General features: G+C 33.0%; 1 non-coding gene across 1 annotated transcript; it reads right to left on the minus strand.

Moving 5' to 3' along the window:
• Positions 1-15333: 15333 nt before the first annotated feature.
• TRNAK-UUU (transfer RNA lysine (anticodon UUU)) lies at positions 15334-15406 on the minus strand. The gene has a single exon. It is a non-coding gene; the product is annotated as a tRNA-Lys (tRNA).
• Positions 15407-15701: the final 295 nt, after the last annotated feature.

Here is a 15701-nt window from a genome sequence, read left to right on the forward strand (position 1 = left end):
AAAAATTAAAAAGTTAAAAAGTTATTAAAAAAGTTAAAAAGTAATTACTATTTATAAAAAAAAATTTAATATAGAAATATTAAAATACAAATTAATTTTTTGGCCCATCAACGTACTAACGTCAAATCAACTGCAGTGAAAAAAAAAATATTACATGTGTACATTCACTAAATTGGATGGTAAAGTTGGGCCCATGGGGCCTACCATGGATCCCGTTTTGATAATCTGAACCGTTCAATATTTAGAACTCGTTTAGTACTATATGCCTGTAAAAAATCATATCTATCGGATATCGCTAATTATATGATCAAATCAGCTTTGTATAAAAACATGGATGGTATTATAGTTAACAGTTGACAAAAAAAACTAACATGATCAGATAGCTATCGATATCCAATCAACGTAATTTTTTACAAGCAAATAGTACTCGACGAGTTTTAAACATTAAACGATTTTGATTAGAAAAACAGGACTCGTGGTGGGCCCCCACAGGCAGAACAACATCGTCCAATCAAAACCCGAAAATGAGGCAATATTTTCCCATCTACTCACCCACCAATCCTACGGCCTACTACACTATCTTCTCCTACACACTTATTTATACAATTTTTTAATACACATTTTTTCATAAAAAGTCAAAAAATTAACCCAAACATCCATATTTTTTTCTCAACTTTTTAGTCCAAAAAGACAAAAAGTACACTTATTTAGAACATCCCAAACAATCCCTAAATATACCGTAAATACAAAATACCTCATAACATTAATATTGAAGAGAAATATATATATATATATATATTAAGATCATGTTTGTTTAAATGAATTGGATAAGAGGAATTGTAATCTATCAGACTATTAATCCCAGTATAAATAGTTCTTGAACTATTCGGTTGGAAATGATATATATCTCATATTTATTTTTTCATGAAATTAGATGTATGAAAATGATTATCATATTAAGGCCAAGTTTGGCAAGTTGACAAAAAGTCAAAAAGTCAAAAAGTTACTCAAAAAGTTAAAAATTATCACTATTCACCAAAAGTCAAAAATTACGGCGGCACAATTTCTAATCCTAATTTTCCCTACACAATAATTTATACAATTTTTTAATACACATTTTTTCATAAAAAGCTAAAAAGTTAACCCAAACATTCATATTTTTTTCTTAATTTTTTAGTCCAAAAAGACAAAAAAAATGCACGTATTTAGGACACCCCAAACAACCTCTAAATCTAATGTTTAATTGAAATATTATGAATAAGAATAAATGTTCAATAGACTATTTTAACATTTTTAATTGTTTACTCAGTAATAGCAATTCTAAATATGTCTTTAATATTTTGATTTTTTTACTAGATTAAATAAAAAAGTATTTTATTTTATTTTTAAAAATTAAATAAATTAATTTTTTTAATTAAGTAAATAAAAAATCAATAAAAATTTATTTTATTTTAAAAATAAAAATTTAAATAAATTTATTTTTAAAAAATAATGAAATTAAATAAAATACAACAAAATTTAAAATAAAAAATTAATAGAACATCTATAAAAATTTATTTAAAAAATTAAATAAACAAACATCCATAAAAATTAAGTAAATTTATTTTATTTTATTTTTTAAATGAGATTTTTATATTTGGTTTTATTTTACTAAATACAAAATGAAATCAAATACTTCGAGGGTAAATGTGTCATTTTACTACTTAATCACATGGGATTCTACGGGAAAATTCTACTTACACGACAAAAAAATTTCTCCTTTCAATTTTTTATTACACACCACACAAAAATCCAATTCTCTCTTTACAAACACAATGAGTTTGTTTAGTTTGTATCTCAAGATACAATTTTTAAGAAAAAAATTTAAAATTTTGTTCGGTTTAAATTTTTTGAAAAAAAATTCTAAAGTCAATTTATCTCTCTTATACATTAATCAATTACTTTTTCTCTATCTTCTCTCATTCTCAGTCACATTTTCTCTCATACACATCAACTTAATTACAACAAAATATCAAATTATTCTAAACTTCCAAACTCCAAAACTATTTTCAAAATATGCAATCAAACAAACTGCCTATTTTGGGAAATGGGTTAAAAGTCACTTCTCAGCTTTTAACCCACTTCCTCTCTTACAAAAAAAAAAAAAAAAATCAAAAAACCAAAAAAAAAAAGTCAAAAAGTCAACTTTTAATCATTTTCCCAAAAAGTCCAAACTCTCTTCCCAAATTTTTTTGTTTTGAAAATTTATTTCAAAATACAAACCAAACACACCCTATAATACCCATCATAACCTTCATCCTTACACCCCCAACCTAACAAACCGTAACTCTACCACACTTCAACCATGACCTCCAGCAACCACAACCTTTAAACTCTAACTCTTCTACCTGCACCTCCATCTCTAACCACAGCCTTGCAACCTTCCATTACCGCAACCACGACTACCACCTTCGTAGCCCTCCAGCTGCCACAACCAACACCTACACAGCCATCTTGTTGCTATCACCCCCACTCTATAGTCATTTACGCAACCCCTAGCCAAAGCCGTTTTCGTGACCCCCACTCATAATCTTTATCTCTCTTCTCAGTCACTACCGGAGCCACGATCTCCTTCTGCCAGTGTGATCTCTTCCCCAGCCGCCCTACCAGAGAGAGAGAGAGAGAGAGAGAATTTCTGGTTGTAGGAGGTAAGTTATGGAAGGAGAGAAGAAAATAAGGTGGTTGTGGTAGTTGGGAAGGAAGAAGGGGTTGGAGCGACGGTGTAGGTAGGTAGCGACAGATGGCTATAGTGGAGGTCACGTACGGGTGATGCTATGGTACATTTGGATATACCATACATCAGTTATAAGGATATATGATTTTATATTATAACTAATATTATATAGATCATAACCATTATCACATTAACTCATAACTTAGTTATATTTAGTTATTCATACATACCATATTATCTCATAACTACCACATAACTAAATTATTTTAATAATTTAATTTTGAATTGGCAACCGCTGTAACTGGTTACCAAAAAGAGAACAAAGGAAATTAGAGGGGTCCAGGGGTCCCAACATTACATAACTCATAACCACTAGTCACATATCTCATAACCAACATCACATATCTCATAACCACTAGTTACATATCTCATAACCAACACCTTTTTTCATAACCAACATCACATATCTCATAACCACTAGTCACATATCTCATAACTAACATCATTAGTCTCATAACCACACCACTTTGTTCATAACCAATATCACATATCTCATAACCATTAATCACATATCTCATAACCATTAATCACATATCTTATAACTATTACTCACATGAATCATAGTCACATCTTATAACCAACCCTTTTGAGTCATAACCAACCTCACATATCTCATAACCACTAGTCATATATCTCACAACTAAAAGCCTTTTTACTCATAACTATACCACTTTGATCATAATCAATATCTCATATCTCATAACCACTAACATATATAACATAACCAAACACCTTTGACACCACTTTGCTCATAACTAAAATCACATATCTTATAATCACTAATTAAATATCTCATAACCATTACCCACATATCTCATAACCAACATCACATATATCATAACTACTAATCACATATCTCATAATCACACCACTTTGCTTATAACCAACATTACATATCTCATAACTACTAATCACGTATCTCATAACCAAACACCCTTTGACTTATAACTACATCATTCTGCTCATAACCAAAATCACATATCCAATAATCACTAATTATATATTTCATAACCTTTACCCACTTATGTCATAACCACATCTCATAACCAACACCATTTGCCTCATAACCAACATCACATATATCATAACCATTAATCACATAACTCATAACTATTACTCACATGTAGGGGTGTAAGTTTGGCCCACGAGCTCGCGGCACATCCCAAGTCCATAAATTCTCTCTCTCTCTCTCTCTCTCTCTCTCTCTCTCTCTCTCTCTCTCTCTCTCTCTCTCTCTCTCTCTCTCTCTCTCTCTCTCTCTCTCTCTCTCTCTCTCTCTCTCTCTCTCATTTGGGCTAAACAAATGGTCTAAGAATTTGTCAAAAACAATTAATAAAGGAATTTTGATTTTGGCAAAATTTGGATGTTAGTTCCAAATTTTTGGAGAAAATGGGGCCGAAATTATGTAATAATTATTATAAAAAAACAAAATTAAAACATTTATGAATAGAGTCTTATAATAAAATAAATTATTAATTTATAATTTTGTCAATTTATACTTAATTTTTTTTTAATATAAATCCTTCATCTATTTTTATTAAGTAAAATTAATAAAAAAAAAAGACTATTTTACTCATCAACTACAAAATATATAATCACACCATTAATTGGCATAATAAAAATATTTAAAATTTTAGAAACCACAAATATCATAATCAAGTCACAAAGTTTTGTAATATAAAACACAAAATACATAACGCCATCACAAATTAGCATAACAAAATTGTTTAAAATTATATAAAATCACAAATGTCGTAACTAATTTCCAAATTTCGTAACATTAACCAAAAATTATGTAACTATCTACTAATTGGTGTAACAAAAACATTTAAAAAATTTAAAAACCACAAATGTCATAACCAACTTACAAAATTTAATAACATCAACTATAAAATGCGTAACTGCACTACTAATTGCCATAATAAAAATAATCAAAATGTTTACAACTCACAAATGTCATAACCAACCCAAAAAATTTCATAACATCAAACACAAAATGCGTAACAACACAACTAATTGATGTAGCAAAAATATCCAAATTTTTTATAAACCACAAATATTGTAATCAAGCAAAAAAGATTCACAACAATTATCATAAAATGACTAAACAAATCACTAAAAATCTTAGAATCACCAATTGGGATCTCTCATAATACAAAGAAAACAAAATGTAATGACAATCACTAAATAATTTAATCAACAACTTAAAGCCATGAAACAGAAAATGAGAGTTAGAGAAGATTAGCTAATAGAGCGAGAAGAAAGGGAATATGAGAAAGGGAGACTGAGCAGGCTTATCGCCTGTGAAAATGAAGTCAATGGTGTTGTGGTTTCCGATAAGAAACATCAGAGATATCTACAATTGTGAAATAAAGAAGTCTGAGTAAGAAATAGGGAGAGCTTAGGCACAACTAGGACAAATCAAGGGAAAGAAAATAAAGTAGAGAAAAAAAACAAAGAAACGTTGGGGAAAAAAATTTAGAAGAAAATTTATTTAGTAGAATAAAATAAAATCACGTCATAGATAATTTTTTTCAACATATTTTTTTATTAAAATTTAGTTAAATTATATATATATATATATATATGTCTATAAATGTATATAGATATTTTAAAAAGAATATCGTTTGTATATTACTATTTTTATTATATTTCATGAAGATACTATGACTAAAAATAAAGCTAAAATAGAGATAGGTGATCAATTGCAATTGTCACTTAGGGATGACATTTCAAAATTAATTGAGAGAGTTGAAAGTTCAGAAATAATGAGAGTTTGAGAGACAGATTTGTTTGTGAGAAATAAAATGAGTGAGGGGTGGTACTTATAGGACTTGGGAGGGAGTGGTTAATTTATATATATATATATATATATAAATAAAATAAAATTGGCTATTGGTGGAATAAACGGTTATATGACTATTTCAATTTATTTTTTTTTTAATTTTTGACTGTTGCACTAATAGGGGGCAGGGAGCCATTGGGGTTGGGTCGGACTAGATGGGGAAAAAAAATTTCAAGTCAAACTCACGAGATGGGTCACACTTCATAACACACCAGAGTCAAGCCAGGCTCTAAAACACGTTGCCTAGGGTCTCAGGTTGGGCTTAGGCTCAGGCGTTGTTGGGCCCACCCAGCGCGCGACTGGACTTGGGGTGTGCCGCGAACTCGTGGTGCAAATTTACACCCCTGTATGTGGATAGTGGTTATGAGATATGTGATTAGTGGTTATGATATATATGATATTGGTTATGAAACAAATGGTGTTGGTTATGAGATGTGGTTATGACATAAGTGGGTAAAGGTTATGAGAAATGTGATTAGTGATTATTAGATATGTGATTTTAGTTATAAGCAGAGTAGTGTACTTATAAGTCAAAAGGTGTTTGGTTATGAGATATGTGATTAATGATTATGATATATGTAATGTTGGTTATGATCAAAGTGGTGTGGTTATGAGATATGTTATTAGTAGTTATGATATATGTGATATTGGTTAGGAGATATTTGATTAGTGATTATAAGATATGTGATTTTGGTTATGAGCAAAGTGGTGTCGAAGGGTATTTGGTTATGCTATATATGTTAGTGGTTATGAGATATGAGATATTGGTTATGATCAAAGTAGTGTGGTTATGAACAAAAGAGTTGTTAGTTATGACATATGTGACTAGTAGTTATGAGATATGTAATGTTGGTTATGAGATGTGGTTGTAATTCATGTGAGTAATAGTTATGAGATATGTGATATTGGTTATGATCAAAGTTGTGTAGTTATGAGTAAAAGGGTGTTAGTTATGAGATATGTAACTAGTGGTTATGAGAAATGTGATGTTGGTTATGGGAAAAGAAAAAAAAAAAATCTTGGTTATGAAATATGTGATGCTGGTTATGACTCAAAGGGCTTGGTTATGAGATGTGATTATGAAATATGTGATTATGGTTATGAAATATGTAATATTAGTTATGAACAAAATGATGTTTGTTATGAGATGTAGTTATGAAATATGTGATATTAGTTATGAATAAAATGGTGTTGATTATGAGATGAGGTTATGATGTTGTTTGGGGTGTCCTAAATAAGTGCACTTTTATCTTTTTGGATTAAAAAGTTGAGAGAAAAAATATGGTTGTTTGGGTTAATTTTTTGACTTTTTATAAAAAAAAAATGTGTATTAAAAAATTGTATAAATTAGTGTGTAGGGAAAAATTAGGATTGAGAGTTGTGCAGCCGTAATTTTTGACTTTTGGTGAATAGTGATAACTTTTTAACTTTTTGAGTAACTTTTTGACTTTTTTTACACTTCCCAAACTTGGCCTAAGTTATGATCAATTTGATTATAGTTATGAAAAAATATGATTTTGGCTCATAACTATAAAAAATGACCTGTTTAGCAGGTCACTTAATAATGTGGCTCAATCTTAGCCATTGATTTTCTATGTACTGTACATTTTTTTAACAAAATATGTTATAGACTTTCCCATCACGTAAATGGATGCAAAAGGTAGTGGGTGACATGAGAAATTAGGGTTTGTAGTTGTTAAAGTTTGATGATTTTTTAGTAATTTTAATTAAGGTTAAAATTGTAATAGTTGTTTTTCAAAATTTTGGGGTTGCCTCTTTTGGCAACTCAATTTTTTAGTTTAAAAGTTAAAAATTTATTAAAAAATCAAAAAATTAACAATCTATACAAAAAAGTTAAAGATTCTTTTTTCTCTCTATCTTTTGCATATCTTTTCGTAAGAAGTCAAAAAGTCATCATAAACATATTAATTTTTAAAATCATATTTTAGTTAAAAATTAAAAAATTATTAAAATAATATGTTCTCAAACGAGGTCAAGTAAGATTTCCTTATTCCAATCCCATCATTTATATCTCACATCTCCTTAGGACATAATAGTTCAACATATATGGGATTTATAGTCCGATAAGACTCCTAATCCGACCTACAAATTCTCAACCAAATAATAGACTTCATGGTGGATTGGACATGAAGTCAATCTCTCTTCCAATCCTTCCAAACAAACAACCCCTAATAATTTTTGTTTTTTTTTTTCACCCCCCAATAGTTTGAGCCTCCAAAAAATACCAGGTTTGAAAGCCCAACTGTATGCTCTTTTCTTTTGAGGTTGTTAGTGGACAAGAGTTGAGGTTTGTTATACTTGGGCCTCCTTCGGCCCATGCATCACTTCCAGATGAGAAGAGAAGCACTTGATCAAAAATAAGAAATGATAGTTTAGTTTTTTCTTTATTTTTAAGTAATATTATGAATAAATGCATTTCTTTCAATTTTCTTACTATTAAACACAAATCTTTTAGTAATTTTTTTTTTTTCATTTTATTTTAATACAGGCTTGACGTGTCAAAGACAATACTAATCAAATTAAGGCTTGTTTGGGAATTAGGGCTGAGGCTATTTTAGTCACAAAAAGATAAAATATATTTTTTTAAATTAATAAGACAAAATATCCATTTAATTCATAATCATTACATTCTTTCTGTTACAAAAAGTCAAAAAAGTCAAAAATCTCTTTCCAAACAAGACTTTTTAATTCTAGATTAAAGTAGTCAAAAAATTAAAAAATTAAAAAACCAATCCACTTTCCAAACAAATCCTAAAAATGGTGATGCTATCAAAGTAAATCAATGGAAAATAAAAATCAAGCACGCACCACGACAAAAAAAGATTGTAGAAATTGCAGAAATGTTTTTAAGGTTTGAATCTTGTTATAAAATAAATTTTTAATTTTGACAATTGAAAGATTAATTTTTTGAATTTTTTTTAAATCTTAATCATTTGCCTATTTATGTAAAGTAAAATCGATAAAAAAATAAAATAAAATCGATGAGAAAAATAATATTTTAACTATTAAACTCAATTAGGTGTTCATAAAATATCCAAACTATCATTTTTTATTAAGTTTAATGACTAAAATATCAATTTTTTTTGTCAACTTATTTAACAAAAATAGACATATATATAGTTTAGATTGAAAATAAATTAAAAGATTATGATTTAAATTGATAAAATTAAAATTTTAAGATTTATTTTATTACAAAGGTCAAATCTTAAGATTTTTTTATAATTTTTTCAAAACTATTTAAGTGGTTTGACTTATATCCACACACAAACCTTAAGATTTTTTTTATAATTTCTCCAAAAATATTTAAGTGGTTTGACTTATATCCACACACAAAACAACAAGAATATCTTACTATGGAGGAAAAAATTTACAAGTTTTGGCTCATATCCTCGAGGAAAAAACTAGTAACTCAGACTTATTTACTTAGAATTTTTGAAAGAGGTGATTGTGTGGTGAAAATTAATTTGTTAAGTATGAGATTCATGTGGGGTGTGGTGAAAATTAATTTCTAAATAATTTCTAGGTTGATGATAATAAATTTGTAATATTACTCTATCCTCAAACCTTGCACACCCATAACTATACTTATACCCTTATATACCTAACACTCTATAATAAACTCACTCTGTATTTCTTTATGTACTCATTCTCTATTTTTCTCTAAAATTATTTTGGGATATTTATACACAAATTCTAATTTATAAACTTATAATCTATTAAGTCTTAACTAAGATTTTTTGAACCTTCAAGTCCCATTAAATTTTTAATAGTCTCAAATAATGATTGTTTATCATTTATGATTATCTATAAAGGAACATAATGATTTGACATTTATTTTGATTTTTGAAACTTTAAAACATCAACTTTCAAATTAAAAAAACTAAATAAAAAAAAAATTATGTGCGAATTTTATTTTATTTTATTTTATTTTTTGAAAAAAATTGAAAAAACTGATTTTTTTATTTATTATTTATTATTATTTTATTTTTTTTTTGTAATACTAAAGGTTTTGTGTCTATAAAGAAACATGATGATAGAACATTGATATGTAAAACTGGAAAAAAATGAAAAAAACTTTAAAAATAAAAAAACTTATAATGTTCTCAATTTTAAAACTGAAAAAAACTGTTAATATCCTATGTTTTATTGGATAGTTGAATCAAACCAATAAATAAAAGAACAAAAAAGTTTAATCTCATACTCGGTTTTTTTCCATTAGTTAGTGAAACAATTATCTGGAACATTACTACGCAAAATTAATAATGTTCTTAGTTTTAAAAATTAGAAAAAATTAATAATATTCTCAGTTTTACTTAATAGGACTTATTGGTTCAAAAAAATCTTAAATAGAACCAGACCTACTATAACATTTATAAATAGAACTTTTAGGTAATTAACTATTTTCTGTTTCTTTTGTTTTGAAACTGAGAAATCAAGCATCTGTTTATAATTGAGTTTTAAAGTGTTAATATAATTGTTAATTAGTATATAATTGTTCATTGAATACCTTTAGCTTAATATAATTGTATAGCTTTCTCTTTTCCTTTATGCTTTCGGTGGTAGTGGATCTTTTGGTATCCAATGTACCTTTCTTCTCTCTATAAAGAGAGAGTTCATTACTCTTTGTAATCAAGAAACATAATATACAGAAACATATTGCTCTCTAGCTTTTCTCACTCTCTGCTCTCTAGCTTCTCTCTCAAACTAAACTTTCATGGTATCAGAGCACATAAACCTGTTCGAAATTTTCTCCTGAGTCCAACGGCACCAAGCCCGTTCTCAGAAAAGCCAACACGCGCCCACACGCGCCGCCCTTAGCCTCTGCGCGTCAACACGTCCGCCACCACTCTCACACGCGCCCACACGCGCCAACTCCTGTAGCTCACTTCCGCCACGCGCCCACACGCGCCCACACGTCCGCGGCTCCCATACGCCGCGCCTGCTACCGTACGCGTACCGTGCGCCGCTTTGCTAGTGTGCACCCGCGTGCGCCAAACCAGCTACCGTGCGCCGCGCCTGCGCTGTCTGCTAACGTGCGCCGTTGCCTTCCTGCTAACGTGCTCCTCCCTGCACTCTGCTAACGTGCGCCGCTGACATCATTGCTGACATCATCTCTATCCAGCATACCTTTCCTTGCTATTTTCGACCTTCCGAACTCACTGGTACACTCTGTTTTACCTAATTTTGCTCCTACGGATCTATTTCTATTACTTTAACCCTACTCAACTAGTATTATGGATCGTCATGATGCCTCCCATCCCATTTTCGTCATTTTAAATGGTTCAAACTATGTTCTGTGGGCCCAAGCTATGTCCTCTTTCCTCAAAGGCAAGAAGCTCTGGCGAATTGTCACCGGGGATGTGGCTAAACCAGTAAAAGACAGTGCCACTACTGAAATTCCTGTTCATACTGCTACATATGAAGACCGACTTGAGGACTGGGACAGTAAGAATTACCAAATCATTACCTGGTTTCGTAATACCTCTATTACCTCTATCAGTCTTCAATTTGGCCGCTTTCAGCTTGACTCTGTAACTACTCCTGCGAAAGACATCTGGGATTTTTTGAAAGAACGATACCAGACTACTGGTCTTGCCCATCAATATCAACTTCAGAACCAACTTCACCGTATGCGTCAAGAATCCACTCAGTCCATTAATGACTTCCTTTCTCAAATGTACTCTGTTTGGGATCAGCTTGCTCTTTCCGAACCAGCATGGCATGACCCCGAAGATGCCGTTTTATTTACTCTCCATCGCAATCAGCAAAGGTTGGTGCAATTTCTCATGGCTCTTACCTCCTCTTTTGAGCCCGTACGTGCCTCTCTGCTTCATCGCCATCCATTGCCCACTCTTGAACAAGCAATTTCTGAGTTGCTATCAGAGGAGACTCGTCTCGGTACTCTTCAAACTCATCATGTGGACTCCGTTCTTGCCACTCCTCCGTCCCGACCATCATTTCCCCAGCGGACTACTGCTTGCCTCTATTGTCAGAATCGGGGCCTTCCTTCAACCCATCTCCTGGTCCATTGCCCTGTCAGATCCTGCCGCTACTGCAACAAACTTGGTCCTGGTCATCTGCAACAGGATTGTTTTCGCAATCCTTCTCGCTCATCCTCCAATAGCCACTCCTCTCGCGGTGGCTCTTCCCGGGGAAGCTTTCATCGTTCCGGCAATCAGTCTCATCACACTGCTGCTGCTGCTTCCGGGAATCAGTCTCATCACACTGACACTGCCACATCTGCAGGGTTCTCTGAGTCACCTACTCCATCTACCCCTCGCTTTTCTCCAACAGATGTAGAGGCCATGCTCAAACAGCTTCTCTCCCCATCTGGTACACCTCCTCCTACTGCTTTGTCTGTAATTCCAGGTAACTCTTCTTGGTATTTTGACTCTGCCTGTTGTAATCAGATGACCTCCAGTTCTACTATCTTTTCTTCCTTATCTTCATCTCCTCATATTCCCTCAATACATACTGCTGATGGTTCTCTCATGTCTGTTCGTCATGTTGGTACTGTTTCCACCTCTTCTTTATCCATACCTCACGTTTATCATATCCCTGCTCTTACCTTAAACCTTATTTCCATTGGTCAATTATGTGAACTTGGTCTAACTGTCACATTTTCTGCTACTGATTGTTTGGTACAGGACCCTCAGACAGGGCAGACTATTGGGATCGGCCGTAAGCATGGACGTCTCTATGAACTCATTCACCTTCATGTTCCTGCCTCTCCTCAGATTGCTGCTCCTACATCTACTTCCTCATTCTCTCCCTTTCATCTTTGGCATTGTCGCTTAGGGCATATTTCTGTTAATCGCTTAAGGTCTTTGGTTTCTAGTGGACAGTTGGGTCATGTAATTCCCGATAATTTCGATTGTATACCCTGTCAACTTGCCAAACAACCTGCTTTATCATTTAATAAAAGTACTTCTGTTTCTCTTGCACCTTTTGATCTTATACATTCGGACATTTGGGGGCCCTCCCCTACTACTACTATGGGGGGATCCCGCTATTTTGTTGTTTTTATTGATGATTTTTCCCGGTTTACTTGGCTTTTTCTCATGAAAAATCGGTCTGAACTTAAACACATTGATTATCGTTTTGCACAAATGGTCCACACCCAATTCTCCAAAACCATCAAAATTTTTCGCTCTGACACTGCTATGGAATATCGGGATTCAGATTTCCTTTCCTTTCTTCAGCATCATGGTACATTGCCTCATCGTTCCTGTGCTGGCACATCCCAGCAAAATGGCCGCGCTGAACGGAAACATAGGCATATTCTTGACACTACTCGCGCTCTCCTTCTCTCTTCTTCCTGCCCTGAAAACTTTTGGGGAGAAGCTGCCCTCACTGCTGTTTACACTATCAACTGTGCTCCTACCCCTGTCATCCATAATCAAACTCCCTTTGAACGTCTGCATGGCACTCCCCCTCCTTACGCCAATCTCCGGGTTTTTGGCTCTGCCTGCTTTGTTCTACTTCAATCCCATGAACACACCAAGCTTGAACCTCGCTCTCGTCTTTGTTGTTTTCTTGGGTATGGCATTGAACATAAAGGCTTTCGCTGTTGGGATCCTCTCTCTAAACGTCTTCGTATCTCCCGCCATGTCGTTTTCTGGGAACACCAAATGTTTTCCTCGCTATCCTCTTTTCACTTACCCGGACTTTCCACTACTGCACTATTTACTAATCCTTCTATCGATCTTTTCTCTGCTGATTTTGATACAGGTTCCTCCTCCATCGAGACGCCCTTGCTCACCCCTGATCCTGTCCAGCCTGCTCTACCTGAAGGTCTACCTCTTGTTACCACACCTCCTTCTCCACCGGCTCTTCCTCTCACCGATCCTCCTACGAGTCGACCACGCCGGTAACTCAACCTCCTATCCATCTTCGTGATTATATTGTTGGATCTGCTGCCTTCTCTACTTATGAACCTACCTCCTATCGTGAGGCTTGTACTAATCCTCTTTGGCAGCAAGCTATGACTGATGAACTCCATGCCTTGGATAAAGCTCATACTTGGGATCTTGTTGATCTTCCTCCTGGCAAGACTGCAATTGGCTGCAAATGGGTTTACAAAATCAAAACACATTCTGATGGCTCTATTGAACGCTACAAAGCTCGTCTTGTTGCCAAGGGTTTCAACCAAGAATATGGCATTGCTTATGAGGAGACATTCGCTCCTGTTGCTCGGCTTACATCTGTTCCCAGTTTACTTGCTGTTGCTACTGCTCGCCACTGGGGGCTCTTTCAGATGGATGTCAAAAATGCTTTCCTCAATGGTCATCTCCTTGAGGAGGTCTACATGCAACCTCCACCTGGGTCCACTTTAATTGTTAATTAGTATATAATTGTTCATTGAATACCTTTAGCTTAATATAATTGTATAGCTTTCTCTTTTCCTTTATGCTTTCGGTGGTAGTGGATCTTTTGGTATCCAATGTACCTTTCTTCTCTCTATAAAGAGAGAGTTCATTACTCTTTGTAATCAAGAAACATAATATACAGAAACATATTACTCTCTAGCTTTTCTCACTCTCTGCTCTCTAGCTTCTCTCTCAAACTAAACTTTCATAAAGACTTAATGTTATAAAAAGGTGTAGTCTAATCTATAAATTCATAAACTGTCATAATTCAAGTCTTATGGTTGGACGACACCTTTCCATAAATCTTCCGAGATTTATAACTATGAATGAAAGTAATTCATGCATTAAATGCTTTACAAACAAGTGAATTCATTTGGTAAAAACAAAAATAAAAATCTATTTACTGATACGAATTGATACATCTATCTGGAATTGATACACTTAAAATATGATAAATCAAACACAAAATGATATATCCCAAAAACACAAGGATTTACTTGATTTATCCCGAAACTACGATTATGTTATTTTTACTATGATAAGATAATTACAAGGTACAAATATAATTATCTCACTCTTGACTACAAATACACAGAAATTAGAGGGTTGGCTCTAAATGCATTCCAAAAGTTTGGTTGGACACCTTATTTTGCAAAAAAAAATTAATACAACATGTTTCTCAAGAAAATGATCAAAATGGCCAAAACCCAACGTCTTGCTAGCCACTTAGCTCCGGCTGTCCTACTGCTACACCCTAGTGGCACACCACCCAACCTTCCCTACTTACCGTCGCGCTACTTCTATCACCGGCATTCCCCATTCCTCTGCAACTTCTTCTTCTTCTTCATACTCTACCCTTGTCGCGACTACCACCGCACCTCCTTTCCTTCTTTGCCACTTCTTCCCTTGTGCTGACTTCTTCCCGTCGCAAATCCCCTCTACCAGTCCTTTGTTGTTCTTGCTCTTGTTTTTGAAACCTTAGAAGAAGAAGACTCTTACATTTGAGTAACACAACACACAATATATAAATATTTTGTTCAAACACAACACACAATATATAAATATTTTGTTTAATTTTTACTTATTTGAATTACATACATATTGCGTTTACCAATAGCTAAGTAGAGACTTGTTTGAAGATACAAATTAAATCTGAAAGCAGAAAACTTTAGAAAAAAATATATATATGATGCAGATTTGTGCAATTACTCATCTGCTTGAGGGATGTTCTGGAATATTCACATCATATTCAATTGGTTGCTTTTGCATACACTTCTATTATGCCTGGAAAGAGAACAAAGGGGCATAAAATTAAGTTAAAAAATCGCCGTCTGTGGGAATCGAACCCACGACCACATGGTTAAAAGCCATGCGCTCTACCAGCTGAGCTAAGACGGCCATGAGCTACTTTTTCTCAGTTTCATTTCATATTGATATTTGAGTTGCGTAATTTTATTCCATATAATATGATGAAATAAAGGGAGAATTGCAATAAAATGACATTAATATAAAATAATTGCAATATCATGGAAGTACAAGTAATTTATGTATTAGATTGTGAAACTAAAAGTCTTGTATTTTCATCCTTTTACAATTAATTTGAGTTTATACCATTTTATTACAATTGTTCCATGAATAAATATGGATTAATTAGGAATTTTTTAATAAAAGAAAATGATGAGATCACCTTATC

Source organism: Camellia sinensis, chromosome 3, assembly GCF_055761805.1.
Source record: "Camellia sinensis isolate YWXY chromosome 3, ASM5576180v1, whole genome shotgun sequence".
Lineage (NCBI taxonomy): Eukaryota > Viridiplantae > Streptophyta > Magnoliopsida > Ericales > Theaceae > Camellia > Camellia sinensis.